At 39.7% G+C, this 18,288-nt stretch overlaps 1 protein-coding gene across 8 annotated transcripts in view; it reads right to left on the reverse strand.

The window, feature by feature from the left end:
- Positions 1-18,288, reverse strand: part of Mamo (zinc finger protein 628-like) — a 129,988-nt gene that overhangs the window by 28,239 nt on the left and 83,461 nt on the right. Inside the window, exons 4-5 of one of the 8 annotated variants that reach the window (XR_013010894.1) lie at positions 10,943-18,288; positions 1-10,785 (exon numbers count right to left, since the gene is read on the reverse strand). The exon at positions 10,943-18,288 is cut by the window's right edge and continues 29,024 nt beyond it. The exons of 6 other annotated variants lie outside the window; for them this stretch is intronic. The gene's annotated coding sequence lies outside the window, so the exon portion shown is untranslated. One more of the 8 variants, XM_076442329.1, reaches the window with a different exon arrangement.

Consider the following 18,288-nt stretch of genomic DNA (forward strand, 5'->3'; position numbering starts at 1 on the left):
TTTTACATTAAAAAAAAGAAATTGAAGATTGGACCTTAAGAATCAGCTTCGTACCTCAAAATGATCTATGTATAATAAACTTGTAGACTCTCATAGCATTTCATTGCCGAAATATTTTATAACAATTGCATTATAAAATCGGACATTTCATATGCAACATCCTAATAATATGAACAGAAACATCGTTACGGTAGAATAGGTCGAGAATACTCGTTTTTATGCAGAAGCTGTTGGTATTTGCAATGCTTTTAGACAAACTTGAACATTATTGTGGGAAAATGCTCCCTCAACTGGTAACAGTTCACTTTACAATATAATAACTAGACAGCGGATCTTTATGCAAAATGAATATTTTCTGTCTGAATTGCAACAAACTGGAGTGAAATGGAAATTTATTTTCCTTCTTAATATGTCTAATAGGTTGAAAATAAGATTTTTTTTAAAATTCTTCTAATGTCTTTACTGTTTTAAATCGCACCTACTGATTTTTGTTATAAATGCATTAAATCCGCTCTCTAATAATAACACTCTTTCTCGTTCCTCGTATTAGTTCCTCCGTAAAAAATTGTTAAATTATACAAGATCGACGAGTATCGTACCAAAGAGTACAATACCTAGAATCGGAAATTTCTTGTTTGTAACATTTGCGGAAAGTGGCGAGCTGACTGCGAGGGTGTTCTTAGTTCGCCGATAGAGATTCACTTCACCACCGAGTTTGAAACGCTTTCGAACTTCTTCGACAACTTCACGGATGAAATCCCCGGATTTACAGGGAACTATTCTGTTTCCTTCATAGTACACAGATTATTTTAGAAACCTCCTCTGTTATTTCAATAGTCATAGCTGCGAAAATTTTCACGAATATGATGTCAAAATCCATTGACAAGATTCACAGTTTAAATCTCTGAAGCTTTCCCGTGATAAATCACACCGATGATATTTGCTATCAACGATTTAAGAACCAATGGTAAAACCAGTTTCGTGGAACTAACGTTGAAATTCAAGAATACAAGTTAGCAATAACTTATTACTAATAAGTAGACTGAGGATTTGTACGCGAAATAAAAATTATCCGTGCCAATTGTAAGAAACACGAGCCAACTAAAATTGTCATTATTTCTTTAATAATTTGGACGATATAAATTCTTTTAATCCTTTTCTTATTTCAAATTGCATCTGCTCACTCTTATAATAAACGCATACAATCCGCAGTCTGGCAATAACATGTGTGAATAGATATGCTAAGGAACTTTTACTACACAGGGTGTACTAAAATACATGAGAATCTTGCTTTACAGCCGAGTTTCTGTTCTCCAATAATTCTTTTGATAAACTTCTTCATCGAATCGTTTATAAACGACGTTTGATACACCATGTACGATTTCGCTAACTCTATTGCGTGTGTGCACTTCCTGAATCAGCAATTCCTATGTATCGAAAGTGTTTGTACAGTTTTAAGATAGTTTACTACCGATAATAAGTCTGTCATTTCTATATTTCGCTTGTAAACAGTTCAACGAAGAGCTCTGTTTATAAAAGAAAGAAATCATTGAAAGACAAACCCGACTACAACTTCAGCTCTTTATTAGTACACTGAATCCGCCAGTGGAGTAATGCCCGTACGATCTGGTACACCCTGTTATACATCAACTTTAACAGACGACACTCAATTAACCGAACAATTTAAACATAATTCATTTCATCTCCAAATTCCAGCGCTCGCGAAAGATCATCTACCAACGTTTAAAGAACAATTGATCAAATTCGTCGTTAACGTCGCCTCATTCTCAGTATCAGAGTCGCATTTCCGAGTAATAAAATCAACGAGCACCGAAAGTCTTCACACGATATGTATCGTCCCTGTATTTTGTCCGAACGCATTCTCACGATCTCCTCGTCCGATCCACGAATGACCAAACAGTTACTCGTTGCGTTAAGCTATCTCCACACCGAAGCAACATCTCCATGTTCATTCTTCTTCTTTCAAACCCCGTTTACATTAAACGACTTTACAGAGTCGCCAAATCAAGACTTTATCTCCCTTTCTTTGTTGAACCTTCAGTGTGGAAGTAGCTTTAGAGCCTGTTCTCGTTGGAAAAATTGTCTTTGTTGAAAGACAAGCGGAGAAAATCTCCGGAAACGGTGCCCATTCGATCGATATCATCCTCCAGGTGACTTAATTCCTCGAGTTCGATCTGCGACACTCGTGGCGGGCAAGTCTCGCCTGTTCAAACCGGTCCTTCCGCGAGGATCGATCTCGTTTGATCCGCGGGGATTCTTGCAAACATACCGGAGGTAAGTTCCGACCAAACATCCGACCGACTTTCCACGGTCGTTCTCCAGCACACGTGTATTATTTCGACCGAAAGCGTAAAAGCGCAATCACCTATCGCGACATCGAATTGACCTAGTGTGCCCGTCGCTGAATGATCTTCACCGTCGCCTATCGCCTCTGCTCGCGTGCTCTACAGTGTTTGCCGTCTGTTTATCGCCGAAAAGGAGAGCAGCGTGCGACACTACGGTATAATACGCGTTAGTAAGCGTTATCGTGAAGGCGAAGCCCATCGATCGAGGAGAATCGACACTGATTCAGGTTTGTTCTCGCTTGGCGAATATTTCGCCTAGGTGCGCCGAAAGTATCGTTTGTTCCCGCGCGATGATAGTCCCATGCGAAGCGGCGCGTGTGAGATGCAATGAACACGATGCAATGATACTCGCGCAGTATAAAAAGCTCGGAATTTTTCCCGTGAAAGTGAGTTATGCAATCTTCCATCTTTCTTTTTATTCTTTTTATTCTTTTTGGTCGAAACGCGTGTTCCAAGGGTCGACGTTAGTCACGGTGGGAGGTTGATCGGCTGGATCCCTCCTCTTCGCAAAGAGCAACCCTCCCTTCTGAGCACCAAGCGTCGCACAGTGGGGTATATGCCCAATCTCAGCGGCCACAGCCAGTTCAAAAATTCGCTCAATATTGAAACTGCTGTAACTTTGCTAAAATTTATCCAAATTTGATGAAAAAAAACAACCATTTTAAAGCTTAAGATTTCTACTTTTTGTACTGTGTCCCATTTTCTGCGTGGGTGGAGCCATAGAGGAGATTTCAAGGTCACCTTGATTTTTTTAAACAGAATCTCCTTTTTTTACACCATAGATCGATAGAGTATCAAATTCTGAGTATAAAAGTGTTGACCTTCGTATGTCCTAAACGTAATAGTTAACGAGATATTATCAAAAGAAGAAAGAAAATTATTTCGATAATATCTCGTGAACTATTAGATTTAAGACATGTGGAGCTCAATACACTTTTTGACTCAGAATTCAATAGTCTATCGATTCATGATACAGAAAGCAGGTCTTTCGATTTTAAAAAATCGAGGTCACCTTGAAATCTCCTCTATGCCTCCACCCACGCAGAAAATGTTTATAACACAACATGTCCCCCTCTGTTCCGGGAAAATTTCGTTGATAACATTTTTTCATATTATTACAAATAACGACAATATTCAAAGTGGACATAGTTATTGCTCCACCCTGTATATTATTTAAATTTCATGTGTATACTGTTTTCGTATTTTAGTATATATTGTGTGTTTATTATTATTATTTAATATTTACTTAAGTAAATACGAAAATATAGCGAATGCGAACATGCAGGATGTGAGAAATGCTGCGATTTTCGCGCGCGCCCGATGGCCATTTTTTCGTAAATCAACTATAAAACACGAAAGCAGAAACAATTTTTCTTGCATCTTAATCAGAAGACTTCAAAGAATACAATGGCACAGAAATGAGCATGACGCACAAGGAAGTATAACGAAATCATTACCAAAGTCTTAGAATCATCAAGAAAGTGACTCATCGTTGGTTATCTTTAAGTATTGATAATTAAAAACATGTATATGGTACAAAAGTGAATTTCTCTTAACAGTATACCCTATACTTAGCTAAAGAAAACTTCTACCAAACAAAAATCTGTTAGTGTATGTAAATAAGGTAACAATCACTAACAGGTGAATTCGTTGAGAAATGAAAGCGGCAAATGTCTTCCGACAAATGTCAGTGCTTAATGGATACATGAATGGGAAAATGAATGATGGGAGATTGTTCCTCAGACATTCAACTAACTCAAGCCACAAAAATTTTACAATTTATCTAAAATTTTTAAAATTCAGTTATATGACCGCTGAAATCGGGCAAATAGCCCACTGTGCGTCGCGTCGTTTATCGTCGTTCGAATTCTCGACGTGGGAATCGAAACCGGATCGACTGTAACCAAGGGGATTTCCGTGGGACCATCGTCAAAAACTATCGCACTTGTGCGAAAATCGCGCCGGTCGCGGCGGCGACAAGATGGCGGCTCGTCCGCCCGGAGACGCAACAATCTGCGACGAGGAACGATGGGTCGTACGTATAAAACCAAGTGAAAGCTCTCGCTATCGATCTTCGAGGCAAATACTTGGTTCGGTATGCATAAGGGATGTTTACTAGAACCAGCATCCACTGGATTTTCTGGCAAACACTTCAAACACGTAGCATCGTACCGATATCTCCTGCTTAGCAATATTGTATTGCTGTATTGACCTCTCACTCACACTTAGTACTGGTTGTTTATGCATTAGAATTATGCATAAGTTGCAAAAATTATGCATAAGAAATCTAGTATTATCTTAACGCTTGAAGCATTTACTTAGTTTTATGCATACGACCCAATATGACTGTCGTAGCGCGACTTTCAAACCGGAATCGCGCGCGTTTGTATACCTATTATGTGTAGCCGTGTGTTCGTGTATGTCTGTGTGTACTCGTGTCCGCTAACGTCGGCCCTGCATGTGCGGCGTGACTTCGAAAATCGTACAAAAACACGGATCACAGTAAAATAATAGAGCATTCGTGCCCAATGTACAAACAATAATGTATTATAGTATCTACCTAAAAATGTTCGTCAACATGTCTTTCATTGCGCTAGGTTGTCTCTCGTTTTTTTCATCGTTTCTCTCTCTTGTTTCACAATTCTCTGATCCTAAAACGTTATATCATAATGTCAATAATTATGATTATGTGTCCCCGTAGTTTAATGCCTATGCATTCTCATTTACGTGTGTTCTATGTGAATACATTATATGTATATTATATATATTTATACGTATATGCACTAGCGTCATATATATAATATAATATAATGAAGTTTATTTATATTTATTTATTAATTTTTTTTGTTATCCACTTAGCTTAGATATACTCATACCTATAGGTAATTTTTTTTAGTTGCGTTAGTTTTCTTCCTATTCACAATGTTCGTCTATGTCGAGATACGCCGATGTATACAATAATTCTATGTTAATGTATCACTAGCATAGTCAATGTATGTATATAATATATATAATATATATATCATAGAATAATATCTCTATGTGTGTTGTATGTATTTACAGAGCCTCGCCTTTCTCCTCGTTTTCTTTTTTTATTGTTTGTATAGTACACTCGTGTTCTCTCTTTCATTCTCTTTCTCTCTGTATAATATATATATATATACATATACATAGTTATATATATAATATGTATATATATATATATTTATATTGCATTATGTACTAAACTATTAAAATACTAGTATAAATATCTCTTGACATATAATATATATAATATATATATATACTTTTCCATATATATATATTTTTTTTTTATTCATTTATTTAAAGTGTAGCGTGATTAGCGGAGCCGAAGAAATGGTGTCAAGTTTTCCCGGTTATTATTCTCTCACTCTCTCTTTCTCTCGCTCTCGCTCTCTCTCTCTCTTTTCTTTCACCAAAACGATATAATTGTATAATATATGTAGCACGATGTCATTCCAACGTCTCCGCGAGGTTTTCATATTCTCCATCATCCCCTATACTCCGGTTCATACATTCGTCGCCTCACCAAAGTCTTTCGTTCTCTTTCCATACGCTTCTTTTCTATACCCTTTTTCTCTGTCTCTCTCTCTCTCTCTCTCTCACACACACACGTACACACACTCTCTCACTCTCTCTTCCTCACTCTTTCTCTCACGCACACATTCTCTCTCTCTCTCTCTCTCTCGCTCTGTTGCTTTCTTTCTTTTTCGCTCTTTGTTTATACAATTATTGCTATTGGATTCATTGCATAGTAGGTTCTCCCGTGTGAACTGATATTACTTACTCGTTTTTTTTTTTTAAATATTTTTCCTCTCCCACTCTTCCGTTCTCTACCCGAACGGCTCTCACGTTTCTAACTGAATTAACCGCCTACGCTTCCTATATCTACGATCCGCCGATCGTGACCGAACGCGATTTTTCTTTTTTTCTTTTTTTTTTATTATAGAAGAGAAGATGTCGAGCGAACTTTCCGACGATCCTTGTCCGGCTTCGAGTTCGTTTTCATTTACAATCGCGCCACTCGTTTGACCCTCCCCCGGGAACGAAGGGAGCGTCGCCTGCTTCGACCACCGCCGAAAGAGACTCGCTGGAAAATAATTCCTTTGGTAATCGCTATTTATAACAAATATATATATGTATATATTGTGTATTATGCACCGTGACAGATTCTGTGCCTACCCCTCAGCACCGAGCAGACGAGACTCCCTCCCCTCCGAACAGAAGAACGTATACAATTGTCGGGTTTCTCGGAAAATTGTGACGTTTTCTGTACTCTGTAGTTCACATGTGTATATGTGTGGCTATCATTCCTCTGGTTACGAAAAAGTGTTGGCTGAAAAATGACAGAATTTTCCGACAAACGTATAATGGGATCGTCATCGTATCAACAGAAATATTCGTGGTCCCAGTAAACGAAGATTATACAGAGCTCAGAGTGAAGGACCGAACATCAACGTATATTAGGTTGTCCCAAAAGTTCGTTTCGTTCTCGATTAACGCGCTCACAGTGCAGATTCAGAGTAGTTTTTAAGAAAACCAATTGCATGGTTAAGAAAGGGGAAGCTTAAGGAATAATAAAACATTTACGGAACAGAAGATTGTGTTGTCAGTGTGTGTGCTGATGTTTTCTAACAATACGGAATGTGCACGTAGTGAAGGAAACATATAGGACAACCTAATATAACAACATTTTCGCAGAAGAGATCGGCGCATTAAGATAAAATCAACGAGATACACGGCAGAGGGTTAAACAAGTGTGGAGAAGATCTGCTCGCGCAGACGAACGATCGCGATTGTTGAGCACCAAGTATTAACAATTAACTACGCTGTTCCTGAAATCCTCTAAATAAAATTTCTCAATAAAATACGTCATCTAATAAATCACATTTCGTTCAGCCGGTATCATTCCTCTCTGCTGCCGTCCGAAAATAAATATTGTACAGCATCCGATGGAGCATTCTGGAGCTTAGGATCGTTCACGATGCGTGCTTTTATCTTTTATGTTTTCGACAGAGGCTATATGCGACCGCATAAAAATTACAAGGCTCCCGCGCGCGGTTCGCGGGGTCAAGTTTTCAACCATATTGTCCGTATTACTTCGTCGGCCGTTATTGCCGAGCCGGAACGCGCACTTTGCAATATTAATTGTCGTGATTCGCGATATTACGGTCGTGCGATCGCCGCGAATAATTCATTCGTATTCGGGAACGGTGTTGACAGAGCTCGGCGGGCCCGACAGCTTCGACCCGTTCCAATTTGTGCATTATACTTCGCACCCGAAACGATCCGTTCGTAGCCAAGCGAAAAACCAAACACAACGGTAGCAGCGTTCAAACGTTTCCAAAGTAACTCCTTCCTAACCGCTACTAATTACCAGCACCGTGCGGGCACCCGAAAATTTTGGGTACCCGTACTCAACATCGGGTCGGATCCACTCGGAAACTGAAAACTTATAATATTCGGGTACCGGAATGTCATATTTTCGGGTTCCGACCCGACGCGAACCATCAAAAGCCGAACGAGTCTCAATTCCGAGTTCCAATCTGATTTCACGTTTAATCTTTTTTAACGAACGTTAGAAACTTCCAAGAGCCCGACCCGACTATAATTTCGGAAGTACCCGACATTTCGAGTACTCGAACAGCTATGCTTACCGAAGAAACAGGCGACGAACGTTTTACCAGGCTCTTGCCGGACTGACTCTCGCGCGAATCAATAAATAAATCAACAACGTCGTCGGTCTCGTTTCGCACTTTCCGCGAAGCACCCAGCGAAAACAACGTTTCGCGTCAACAACCATCAGTTCGAGGAAACTAAATAACCGCAATTGTTACGTCAGCATGGAACAACATTCGGATCGCAACGTTCGACAGATGGTCCCAGCTATCCCGGCTCTGATACGAGTACCCCTTTCCCCGTGTCTCTCAGTCAGTCTCCTATTTAAAGTCTAAAATATATCGAGCCTGCTGAGACCCACCTGTCGAGGTATCGATCGCGTCTTCGTCGATTCGACCCGGACCCTCAGATCAGCCGATCTTCTCTTCCATGAGCAAACTACCTTGTTATCGGCGCGACTACCTAGCCGAGCAATGCTTCTCTTGCCTCCTTTAAAACGTAACGCTTATACTTAAACTTAGCTATTCGCTATTGTTCTGTCTCGCGCGGTTCTCTCCCCATTTTAACAGCGACGGTTCATCCAAGCCAGCGCCAGGGGCTGAAGAGACGGGCGTCTCGACACGCCTAATCATAGGAACACATTGTCTAGATCCGATATACACCCTACGCCATTTTCTGCCCCGGGATCTCTATCGATTTGTCAACATTAAGAATTCTCAGCGACTGATTTCCGACACCTTGTCGGAATTATAAAGACGAGTTCACCGCAATTTTTATTATTCAACGTGGTTAAAATTTGATACGAACGCGTCCTTACGATTTCGGTAATCGAAGAAGTCGTTGACCGTCTCTATCTCTTTAGTTGGAATTCTTTGTTGCGGATTTAAGGGGAATGTGGAAACAGGTTTTATCGTCTCGTTACGTTGATACTCAATCAAAATTATATTAACTTAATATACTGCCAGATTCTGCGATCAATATGGCCGTCGTTTATCAATTTTTGGTTAATATTTTGGAGCAATTTATTGGGATTGGAAAACGAAAATTTAAAACAGTAAATTCTAATCTTTTCTTCAAAATTTGTGCCTTCCTCCTACGAATTATGATGTATTTGGTATGTAATCCCGTAGATTTGTACCCGGCGCGGATGCAGATCGAAGTTTCGAACCTCTAGGATCAATAGTTGAGGAGCTATGGTCGCTTAAAGTTGAGCATATTTCCAGTTTCTTGACAGGTAAGGGCGCCGCCATATTGGTTTGTAGTGTCGGCCGCACATCGCTTACAGAGTTGGTTAGGATTAGATCGAGGGGGGGGGGGGGTGGAAAGGTAAGTGGCTCGCGGTCGTCACTACAAACCAATATGGCGCCCTTACCTGTCAAAAATGCTCAACAAAAAGCGACCATAACTCCTCAACTATTGATCCTAGAGGATCGAAACTTCGATCTGCATCTGCGCTGGGTACAAATCTACTGGCTAACATACCAAATACATCATAATTCGTAGGAGAAAGGCACAAATTTTGAGTCCGGTAAAGTGAAGTTTACCCTAATCTTTCGATCCGCATAATACGATGAAGTAATAATAAAACGTGCGGAAATTCTGAGTCGTGAGGCAAACCAGAGGTAAAAAAAGGATCGATCGGAAGTATAGTCGATTAATAATTTGAGGGAGCACCGGTGCGGCGAGGTATTTCTATTAAATCGATGTGAAAATTTCATTCGACGACAAACATTGTCCCTGCGCGAGATTGTATACGATGAAATTAGAGTAAATGGAAGTTAAACATTAAATAAATCAGGTTCTTTTCGCGACAAGGGAAAATCGCGCGGATGCATTAATAAAATTGATCAAAATTAGTTACGGTGCCGTGGTTTCCAATTTTGTAATTAATGAATCACGCGCGCTGCTTTGCAGCGGAACTTTGAAACGTTGCCAGAGCACTTTCGACTCTGGCGACTAGTTCTTGCTACAGTTTCCAATTTCATTTAGAAGATATTATTAATTAATACGTAATAGTATATACATATACATATGTATATGCATATGCATGTATACATTAACAAGTAAAACCACATACATTTCTGTGCGCGCGTAATGATATCGCATTTCATAAATTGGAATCTCCCATTAATTAACGTTTCGACTCAAAGAGTTAATATCTATGGGAATCGTTACATCCAATTTGAAATGGAAATTTCAATCGTCGCGGAGGACAATCTAATTCGGTATAATTGCTTTCCCATTCCGGAATCTAAAACATTTTATTTTCATTTGTGATTTGTTTCAGTAAATTTAAATAGTCTGTCAACCGTGATTAACACTAAACTGCCGGTCAAATGACCGGTTTCATATTTTTCGATTCATAATTATTGAAATTATGAAGTTGCTTACGTGGAAATTGATTCGATAAAATTCTATTGGGTTGGCAAATAAGTTTGTTCGGTTTTTGTGATTTATTCCAATGTAAAAAGCCGAACGAACTTATTTATTTATTTGCCATATTCTAATCAATATTCTAATAAAATATATTTCTATATTTTTCCGTTCTGACACAAATTATTGTTGCAATCCCAATCAGACATTTCGTGTTCAGCAATTCTCATTTCTGATGTGCAATGCAGGACTTCGAGAAAGTCAAAATATATCAATTTTTTAAATAAATTATTACTCTCTGATCGGGGTGCTTCATATTGTTTCCCTTCAAATGCAAATTATCATTCCGCTTTCAATTCTACATTTCATATTGCGTAATTTTTACTTCCGATTTGCAATGCAGGACCTCAAGAAAGTCAAAATATCAATTTTTTAAATAAATTATTACTCTCTGATCGGGGTGCTTCGTATTGTTTCCCTTCAAATGCAAATTACTATTCCGCTTTCAATTCTACATATATTTCATATTGCGTAATTTTTACTTCCGATTTGCAATGCAGGACCTCAAGAAACTGCTGATACCAGTTCTTCGGTAAGTTGAATCTCTCCAGTGTGCGGCGCGTGTAAATCGCCGTGTGCAGAACAGTGGGCCGATATTTATCGAGAATGATCGTGCAGAGTTGAAAAAAATGGAGTGTTCCAGAGAATATATAGGATGACGGAAGTAGGAAGTCGCGACGGTGTTGCGATATAATCGATAGTACGATTCGAGGCCGCGTGGCGTGCTCTCGGCCGCAGCGGCTTGTACATATATGTATATGTATCATCCGACCGTCGAAATTGCTCGATAATTTCAATTTTACGCGTTAAGCGTGGATATATCCCTCAGCCCCTGACCTGGTTTTCGTGTCTCCGCTCTGCGTACGTACTCGCTCCCCAACAATGCGGCGCCACTCGAAACGTACAAAAGGGCGGGGAGAACAGGCGCCAACGAGCATGACCGCCCTCAGCCCTTAATAAACGCGAACCAGAAGGAGAATCCCGTGGAACAAAGGGGGAACAAAAGGGGTTTTGCATCGATCACGCAACAAGGAAGTCGCCCCTCGACTCCCGGGGCTGAGTAGTTTCCCTCGAAAGTGGGAATGCGCCGTTCGAAAAAGAAAAGAAAAAATATGAAATATTTCGCACGTGTGAAAAAGAAACGCGTTCCGATCGGTGAAACAAAGTGCCGCTGGCTTCTCGCGGTTTTCGATTCTACCACATCGATATGGACCTATAAAAATAACGTGTGCAACATACGGCGGACGATCGAACTCTCGAAGCCATTCGACGACTCTGCCCGATAATCTTTATCGTTCTTTAATGAAGCATGCTTGCAAATTGCAAATACACGTTTAGCAATGCTTCGGATAACATTAACAATTTCTGTATTATATGGCTTCGATTTGATCGGCCGCGGTAATTCTTCTGATTCAATAAGGAAGTGTGTTCTTCTGTATCGAGGACGAAGATCTCGTTTCGAGACTGTCTACGCCGGTTCTTCAGGAAAGTCTCGACCAAGGTTGAACCATTAGAAGAGCACTTCGGTTCATCGATCTGGACTCCGCGGACTTCGAACGAGCACATCGGTCGCGAGGTGTTCTTTCTCGCGTGTTCGTCGGCGGGATTCCCCGCGAGCTCGCTTGTTCGCTGTTTAAAATCGGGCGGCCATTCTCTCCGGCGCGCATTGATATGGACTACAACTGATATGGGAACGTTCGGTTTACACAAATTTCAATATAGCCCCGTGTAAACGTGTGGTAATTCCAACGGCGGCGAGCACGCGCGAAACGGCGACGCGAACGAGTCGCCGCCGCGCGAATCGCTGCGCCTCCCCTCTTTTTCCCCCCCCCGGATCCCTCGATCTCGATCGCGATCGACGCGCGATTACGCGCTCTCGACGTCGCGACCGGGATCGCGAGGTACCGAGAGCCGTTTTTAATTGTCGGATAAAAATCGAAAGCCGTTAACTCGCCGCGCAAATGATCCCTGAATAATCCGGAAATGAATTTTTCGGTGGGAACATCCCCACCGCGTTCGATGAGAACGCCGGAACGCCGGTTTCTCATCGCCGGAACATTAATTTCTTCGAGGGGACACTGATTCCCGGCTATCTCTTCCGCCGGAATAGCGAGATAATCGATTCTCTCGACGAGATTTTCGAGTTCGAACGCGCTGGCCGAAATCGCTTTTGTTCGAATAAGGTAAAGTCGTCTGATACGAGACCGAAGGCTTATGTCTCGGTCACAAAATTCTTGAGTTGTTTTGCAAATTGTTCGTCTGTTGTGTTCATTGAAAACACTCGACTTATTATTTAATTTTAAGACTTGTTCGAGTACGCATCGATGGAAAATAAACTAATGATACAAACCACTAGATATAATTTAAAACAATAGAAACATTAGAAGAATTTCAATATACTATTATATTATTTTCAACCTACTATTAGGTTGGCCACGAAGTCTTTGCATTTTTTTTCAATCTATCGATGGCATTGTTTGCAAGAATAGATATTAAAATAAAATAAAGATGTTGCTATTGCAATTTATTAGTCAGACAGTTTTCGAATAGAATTAAACAGTTTAGCAATTTCAATTCAATGAAGTAGAACTTGCCCGTAAACAGTAGAACGTGCGAAAAGACTTTCCGGCCAATCTACTATAATAGTACAGAAGATAAATTTCTATTTCACTCGAGTTTGTTGCAGTTAAGGTAACATTTGTTTATCTTAGGTAAATGAGTATTCCGTTAAAAAAGAAAGAAAAGTGCCAGGAACGGTATTTGCATAATTTTCGTTTTTTTTTATCATGAAAAAGTCGAGTCTCTTTTTATCTTACTTTTAGAGAACATGTATCGAATTTTAATTAAATTGATCTTAGTCAAATTTATTGTTAAAATGCGTTCTCCTATTAGGCAATTTTACCCTATATTCCGTTCGAATTGTTTATTGGTTTCCATTCCCATTGGTTATTTGTTTTTACGAGTTACAATGTAAAAGAAACAGCATCCACGCTGAACGATATAACTCTCGTAATAAACACCGTGGATGTCGATATTTTTGTTTCGATTTTGCACCGCAAACGATTGTTGAGTTTCAATCAAGAATCCATAGAATACAATTTGAAGTAGTTCAACAAACTGGAGTCTCATGTTTTTCAGTGTCCCCGCTTCAACGAATTGCAATTTTGTCTCAGAATTGGTTACTATTGTTCAACATAACAACGGACGCATTCATTTTTAACTTTAACCGGTTTAACAAGTAACAAACATATTATCGCAGTACAGACAGCCTTTGGTTTTTCAAGATCGGAGTGTCTCAAGTTATTATACTTTCAGTCTGTCTCGAAATCAGTATAGAGATCTTGAATATTTTCAAATTAATTGCATTTTAATTGCATTCAGACTGTCCCAATTAATTTGACAAGAACTTAGTACATCGCTCAAGACAATTGGATACTGGCGAAACATTTGTGTGGATATTGTATTTATTTCTTTCCAATCTCTTTTATAATTAACCTGCCAATCTCTATAATTGATAATTAACTTGTCCAAAAGTAAGATTATTTGAAGCAATGTACTTGAAATTACACAACCAAAGACTGTCAAATCTACTTCTTCGGCAAGAGACATATGTTTCACGAATTCAATCCTTCGAAACACTTTGACTGCCGCACTTATACAAAATTTGCAATTTCTTTTAGAAACTCTTCCATCAGAACTTCACCAACTGTAAAATGCGATACTTGTTTAGGTACGCATTACGCTGGTTGTCAAAGTTTCGAAACGGATTCATGCTGTCAAATTCACGACAGAAGGATTTGCGACGTACAACTGGATTCAAAGATATTCTTAAAGGTGAATCGCAAATGTGTACATCCTCTGCTTAACCCGTTGAGTGCCACGCGTTGTGATCGCTTCCTCTGTTCGCTGTCGATCAAAAATTCGGGCTATAGAGGGTTAGCAACAAATATTACCCTCCTAAAAATATACCCTTTTAAAAATTAATTTTTCCCATATAATTTTCTCAACTATATCATTATAGTTGCTTGGACCAGACTTCTAAAGGATTCATCGATTCAAACGATTAAATGACACGTGGGATTTTTGGGGGGTGATTTGCCGACGTGTTAACCCTCCGAATGCTATGCCGGAGTCATTACCTTTTTTAATCGTACACATTAATCAATCATTCTTGATCAAAATTTTTATCGATTACGTGTACAGTTTTATTCCGATATAATTTGCCGCTATATTTGAAGGGTCCCATGGAAATCACCGACACAGATTTCGCCGACAACATTTCTCCGACTACAGATTTGTCCGACAATAGTTTTGGCCGACAACGCCTTTAACCGACAACGATTTTGACCGACACGATTTTGTCCGACAACGAATTTGATCCGCAACAACTTAAGACAACCACAGTATGTATTATCATACAATATTATCAAACTGTGTCTTAAGTCGTTGTGGATCAAATTCGTTGTCGGCCAAAGCTATTGTCGGACAAATCTGGAGTCGGAGAAATGTTGTCGGCGAAAACCGTGTCGGAGAAATCTGTGTCGGTGATTTCCATTGGACCCATATTTGAAATAGGACGATTATATCGGAGTAAAACTCTACCAGCAAAATACCGGTGCGCGTCAGAAATGACTCCGGCCTAGAACTTGCAAGAGTTCTCCACATGATACGTCTGCGAAGGGGTTAGTGGCCCAATTGAATTCTGAAAATGTCCTGATTAGCAGCTAATTATCGACGCGAAACGGAGGAAGCGCCATCGCTTATGTTAGCTCGGTGATTCTCGGATTTTCGCGAAGGTGGCACTCGAACGGTTACGAGCTTTGACGTTCGATTCAAGGTTCCGCCATGGAGGAAACGAACGAAGGCTGGAGTACAGTGTCTCGTCGAAGGATTCGAAAGAAAAAGACGGCCTCGGCGATACTGGAAACGGGGGTGAGGCGTGATCGATTCGAACGGCAGCGCGAAACGCGCGGCCACGTGTGCGTGCCACGTGTGCACAAGTCAGTGGATTCCCGGGCGCGCGTATCCTCTAAACTCGCCTACGCATAATTGTAACTCTACAGGCATCGCCTATGTGTTTTGCGATAAAGTACTATACGTAAGTATGCTTATGCCACTTATGTCTCTCACTCACTCTTTCTCTCTTTCGCTCTCTTCCTCTCGCGTGTGTGCGTGTGTGTGTGTGCGCGCTTCCTGCCACCGTGTCTCTGCGTCGTGTACGTGTAAACGCCAGCATCCCTCTCTCTCTCGCTCTTTTTCTCCATGTCGGTGTGTAGCTGTGTGTCAGTTCATTTTTTTCGCTTCCTCTCGTTTTCCCCGTTAATCATTAAAGCCTACTTTATGTTACAGTCAGTCGAGTGCGCGGGCAATCGTCAAAGTGTTCTCTCTTTTTTTCCCTTGTTCACGCCGCCTGTGTTCAACGCTTAACCGGGGAGCCCGAGGAAACCGAGGAAAGAGACGCGTCCATCGATCTGGACGATTCCAATCGGCCAACAAACTGCGGAAACTCTGCTCGTCGCCGAACATTCGGAGAATTTTCAACCGGAAACCTCGACGAAGCGACCACCAACGCGAAAGCGTGTTCCATGTCGCGTGCAACTCTGTGTTCGTAATTATTACACAGCCGCGTACACGGATGATGCGCGCGCGCGACTTTTTCCCTTCTTTATGCTCGTGTCCTTGAAATGGTAAAACGAATGGTTCAATTGCTCTTCAGATATGTTGTAATATTGGCAAGAAAGTAATTTTGGTATTTTAAGGTGAAATGAAACCGAATTTCTTTATTCAAGCAATGAACTTTAATCAATAAAATTGTATTTTCTTATTTATTCTTTTTTGGTAAAAGATCATCGAGCAAAAGGGAGAATATCTTATTCATTAAAATTCATTGATCAGATAAAAAGATTGGGCTCTATTTCACCTTAAAATACCGAAATTACTTTCTCGCCAACCCAATAGATGCCTCACAAGTTCGAAATGTCAACGGACGAATAGACTGCGGAGCTTCGCGCTGAATTAAAATGTCTGCATCGATTTGCAACGGACTGCTTAGAAGTTCCTTCTTTGATTGAACCCCTAAATGGACTATTAGCGCCGATGCCGCCGCACCATTTATAATAATCATTAATTAAGTTAAGAGACTGCGGATTTTATGCATTTATCACAAAAATGAGTAGTTGCAATTTTAAGCAGTGGACAGATTAAACTAATTTTAAAGCACCAATTTATTAGTTGCAGTTTGTGAACGCCGTTGAAGCATGAACGGAATTTGTAGTCAGCTCTTATATGTTGCAGTTGATGTAAACAATTTTTCTTTTGCATAAAGATCCGCGGTCTAACTGTTAATGATTAGGCTACAGATTTTATGTATTTATCACACAAATGGGTGGACGCAATTTAAAACGGTAAAAACATTAAGACAATTTAAGAACGTTCATATGTTATTTTCGATTGATTAAAATTGTTAAAATTTTGATACGGCTTCTGTATCTTATAATTGGCACTTAAACATTGACATTTAAAGTTTAAGAGAATCAGTCTATCAGTTGCAGCTGACGAACGTCATTAAAGCATCAACGTAATTTGTATTCAGCTGTTACATGTTGCAGTGGATGAAAACAATTTTTATTTTGCATTAAGATCCGCAGTCCGTTAATCATACAGCTATTCGTCTATTGATATGAAATTTTACTATCTAGCTGCGTTTGTATTTACCATTTTGATAGAGATGAATGTTAAATATAATTTAATTGAATCATTAATGATATCCGTGAATTGATATGAAATGTTACATATGATTTTACGGATAAATATTACATATATCAATTTAATTGAATCATTGCGTTTTTAAAGTACATTTCGAAGATCCACTTAAGAGTTAGTTTGAACAAATAGAAAATGTTGCATCGACGTTCTTGAATTGTTTCAATCTTTCCGCTGTTCGAAATTGCACCAACTTGTTTCTCTCGATCGAAATATGACGTATGCGAAGGTGCAGTTTGTACATTTTCACGGTCTCCAAGATGGCGTATAGCATGTTCCCACAGCTGATTTACATTTTCATCGTATGTTCTTGATTCCCATCACTGACGGTGAGGAATTTAGCACAGTTTCTACTTTTCCGTAGCTGAATGCTGCGAAGTAACTTTCTGACCTGCTTTCATGGATCTGGAGGAAGTATTAAAGTACGCACAGTGCTCTGCGTCAATTGTTTCGCGTGTTCCAAACGGAATCAGAACTTTTACTCATGTATCGTATAAATTCTGTTGATCTATTAGGTTGCCGAGTATAAAATGTCCGAATTTTAACAGTAACATTGAACAAACTGTTGTTCTAAATGAATTTATTAATCAAAGTAAGCACTTTATGGATTGTATTATTTTTTTGGTCATTCACATTCTTCGTAGTCCTCTTAACCATCAATATTTTTCCACATATAAAAAAAAAAAATAAAATTAGACATCTAGATGAAAATTGAAGATAGGATATTAAGGATTTAGCTTCGTACTTCAAAGTTTTGTACAATAAACCTGTGGACTGTGATAGGATTACTTGATGAAAATGTTTTATGAGATTTGCATTCTAAAATCCGATATCTTATATGCAACAACCTGATAAAACGAGTAATCATTTTAAATATTAATTGATAACGTAATCGATGCGCGGTCTGGAGTTGCTCTTCAAAGGATGCTCGACGTGATAACAAACTCGACGAATATGTTCGAATTGTTAATTACAGACGAAGTCCGATCGAAGCTTCAGATATTTCTTCATTTTCCACTGTTTCCGTTTAATTCCGACACGGAGGAATTGCCGGAAAGAGACAAATTCGCTGGAAGTAGATTGTCTC

Source organism: Lasioglossum baleicum, chromosome 2 (assembly GCF_051020765.1).
Source record: "Lasioglossum baleicum chromosome 2, iyLasBale1, whole genome shotgun sequence".
NCBI classification, from domain to species: domain Eukaryota; kingdom Metazoa; phylum Arthropoda; class Insecta; order Hymenoptera; family Halictidae; genus Lasioglossum; species Lasioglossum baleicum.